Raw genomic sequence first — 4108 nt, forward strand, 5'->3', positions numbered from 1 at the left:
GATTTAATATCTATACCTGGTTCCATTTCACTATCATCAACTCCTTCAGTCCAATCACCACAGCAGTTAAACCATTACTTTTCTTATATTTCTTCATCTAACTCTTCATGGATCATCAAATTTGATTTCTGCCATTGATTTCTGAAGTAAATAGTCCTCATGGCTCATATGTGACACTGAGTTAACCTGCCTCGTAGAACGTTTGGTGGTACATCGAGTTTTGTGAACACTTCCACTCAGTAGAGTAGGGAAATGGTGTTCTTTTGATGTAGATAGTGTGTACACAGCCTGGGTTTTGACTAGACGAATCCACCACATGCAGTTCACCTCTCCTGCTGGCTTTCCCAGTCTTACTGCTGCCTGGATGTCAATTCCCAAGCAGTCTAGTGTTGGATTGCCACAGACCCAGCCAACATTAGTCCTCACACATGTAGTTGGTAGGAGTCCCCTCCTACTATGGACAAAACGAAAAATGTCCGATACCTTCTGGATTTTGACTGGATTTGACCACCACATTTGTTTTCCCTCTTCTACTCTTGCCCAGATGTCAGGTTCCTGGGTGGCCTGATAGTGGTTGTGTACTGGGTTTACACGCATGCCCTACTTAGGTTACCAGAATGGAAGTTGCTTCTCCTTTCTGCTTCCTGGTATCAAGGTGATGACAGTTGGGACCCTCCTACTGCAGACCAGAAGAAACATGCTCAATGCAGGTGAAGAGTATACCCTGATAAAGGTGAGGCGCAGTCTTCCATGGATGTGCCCTATATTTTCATGTTATAGGTATCATACTCCATTTGTTCTCTTTGAGTGCCTTCCAAAGGGTATCATCTAGGTAACCTTTGCATCAGTCCCTCCACTGTTTCAATGTGGGAATCGAAATATTATGTAAGAAGAGGTAAGGCATCATATCGGAAGTTTACTATTTACCTCCTCTCACACTTACCACCTTTATCACTCACTTCCAGTGTATCTCTTTTGCCTAATCTCGAAGTAATGATTGTGCTTTACAATATAGAGGGAGTCAGCTGTAATATGAGGATGTGTTGCACTCCTGTTGATGGAAGGTTGTCCAATGCTCATTTGCATGCTTCAGTGCAGATATACCATGAGTAAACACATGATGTTAGGTAGCAGCCTCAAGGCTAGTGGCAAGCAAATATTGTGCATATAGAGGACAGCACAAATTGAGGAAAAAGCTATTTTGTGAACGGAGGTATCTATCAGAAATATATTTTCAGTGTTGGAAAATGTTAATGTTTGTATCATGAATATATGCTATCTGACTGACATACTTCCAACCAAGGATGCAAATTATATTTAAGAAAAAATAACCTACATACCCTAAAGGTTGAAATGTTATTATTGTTTTAACATGCATACATTTCCTAAATGTTCAGAGCATATATCTTGAGTAGGCAAATAAACTTTGCTGAATTACATGTTTCATGAATAATAAAACAAAATTTACCCATGTTGCCCATATAAGTCTCTCTGACATTTTGGTAATAGTAGTGTTAAAAACATGAATACAACACAAGAAGTATGCACGTTTTCCATACTGGCAAAGCTAAGCATAATGTACCATATACAACTAGTGCTAAAATGGTTCTATTTTGATTTAAAAAAATAGTAAATATAAAATGTGTTATTCTTTAATTTTATTGACTGAAAACTTTCAGAAGTAAATTAATTCTTTCCTTGTAGTGTTTGACTCTTAAATGAAAAATTTAGTACTGATTTCATATCTTGTCTTTAATGACATAATTGGAAGAAAACAGTTTAACTTATTTTGAAACAAATATTAGTTTAATCAGTAACTAGTGAAACTTAGATTTTTGTAAACACATTTCAACCTTAGTGAACCATTGTGGTGTTTAGAGGTATTTTTCGTGTTTGCAGTGCTTCATGAAGGGGGAAATGTGTGCCTGGGACTGCATGTATAGCTCATTATGACGAAATAATATGCAAGAATTATGCAATGCTTTGATGGTGCCTAACCAAGAAAAAAGTAGATCAGGGGTAAACCATGGATGTATCTAACTCGGCGGTGAGAAATAGAAGTTTATGAGAATGTTTATGCAAACTTCATTAAAAACTGGGCATGAGAATACTATCGACAGACTGTTGCCAACCTAGCACAGAGAAAGCAATGAGAGATGTTTACATTAACTTGGAGAAAATTTCTAAATAAGGGGTTAGTCAGAACCTTTGAAGTAGTATTGATATCCAGAAGACGAGGATAGATACATGTAAGAAGACAGCTAAGTTATTGTCTTCTACCATGGCCAATCGTCGAAAGGTTTTGTTTTTGGTTCCGAGAAATATGACGAAATGCGAAAAATCGTCCAATTGAGTGACAGGTCTACTTGCAGGTGGACATGCAAGCTATTTGGGAAGTCGCAAGGATACCAAAGAAATCGGTATAAGAACTCCTGTTGTTGGCCAGAAAGTTAGTTGGAAGTTCAGCTGCCAAGGAGAATTGCTGCCAGTTGAAGAGAGTTCTGGAGTAATTATTGAGTTAGTTAGAACAGAGTCAGAAGTCACGTTTTGAGCTGCCAAAGATAATTGCTGCCAGTCAAACAGTTAGTTGACTTTGATGAGTCAGAAATTGAGTTCTGCTGCCGAAGATATGATGTAAGAAACAGCCATGCCAGTGTCTCCCCTGCAAGGTCCAGCGAGTATGTCTCGCTTTTGCTTCGTGTAAGTAACAATGCTACCTCTCTTGAGTCAAAGAACATAAATAGAAGTTGATGTGAAACATATATAGTAACTCAGAAATATCATTGGTTGAGTCTAGATTAGTAAAACTTGAATGGAGAGTTACTGACGTGAATAAGAGATTTGAAAGTATTGTAAGTTTATTCAGAAATTGTAATATTAAACATTTTAGTGTATTCAGAACCTCAGTCTCTGAATCAATTCTTCATTCTAACCATAAACTTTCTCGAGCTAGTGACTTGTGTGACTTATACATTCCTCAACTTAATATAAATTAGTTGTGACTGGCAGTACAGTTGGAGCTCCAACGACAGGCCCACACGACCCACAAGTTACATTAGTTTTTAAAGATCGGGTCTAGGTAAAACTGATTTTTCCAATATGGTACTTCACTCTACTCACAAGATTAACTATTCTCGTCCAGTGCTGCCCTTATATGAGAACGTTTTTCTTTGTGCATTCTACAGTCTTTCTGCTCCCCCCTATTGGAATCAAAATAATCCAACATGTCTCTCATGCAAATCATCATGCGTCACTTCTCCACCAATATGCCTTTACCAAACTATCACTTCTCGTTTGGCAGTGCTTGTGCTTGGATGTGTTTCTTTGTTTCACATTCAACTTTGGTATAATTGCGAAGTGGTTTTCATTTAAATTCTTTCCAAGTTTATTAAAACTGTTTCTTCACTTTCATTTAATCCCAGTTTATTACAGTTGTATTATTATTAATAATTTCTATTTTGGTTGACTCTCCGTAATATGAATTCTTAAGTTCATGTTACTACTTTGTGGGTCACATCTGTGACTAGTGCTATGTCACAGGCTTCAGGTGTGGGCGACCCAGTGGGAGATTTATCAGCATTTATTCAAGGGAAGATTGAACATTACATGGGTCAACCTCTATCTCTGGACCTCTCCCCACTTCCTCCCGAACATGCTGAGCCTGTTCAGGGTGACAATGACTTCGATTGCCTATTTATACCTCCTGATTTTGCTGTGCCTACCCATAACCCTACTGAGGAGTCAGTAAGGCCTACTACAGTCTCTTTGGATTTCGTTTCTCAGGTATGTGATGTTTTATCCTTTACTCCTATTTCCTATAAACTGCATCCTTCTTTACTACATGACCAATCTTCACATCCCTATTCCCCCCTCCCAGATATTCGGGTAAATACTGACCAATTTGCCTCACAATTAAGTGACTGGATTATCATGCATTGCCCCCCACAAGCTTCAGATCACTTTGTTCTTGCATATCATCGTGTAGACTGCCCTTTTCTAGACCAACAATTGTTAGGTCCTATTTTACCTGTTTGGGGGTGGTCCCCGAATCTCCTGTAAGTCTGACCCATGCCCAATTTTCCCACCTTTGTCTTACCCTCACAACTCT

The 4108-nt window shown here is 38.6% G+C and overlaps 1 long non-coding RNA gene across 1 annotated transcript in view; it reads left to right on the top strand.

Annotated features, from left to right (window-relative positions):
* The window catches only part of LOC106466599, a 59068-nt gene extending 56315 nt beyond the window's left edge, over positions 1-2753 (top strand). Inside the window, exon 5 of the long non-coding RNA XR_002612246.1 lies at positions 1900-2753. This is a non-coding gene — a long non-coding RNA (uncharacterized LOC106466599). The remainder of the gene's footprint in view (positions 1-1899) is intronic.
* Positions 2754-4108: the final 1355 nt, after the last annotated feature.

This window comes from Limulus polyphemus, unplaced genomic scaffold (assembly GCF_000517525.1).
Source record: "Limulus polyphemus unplaced genomic scaffold, Limulus_polyphemus-2.1.2 Scaffold2315, whole genome shotgun sequence".
NCBI classification, from domain to species: domain Eukaryota; kingdom Metazoa; phylum Arthropoda; class Merostomata; order Xiphosura; family Limulidae; genus Limulus; species Limulus polyphemus.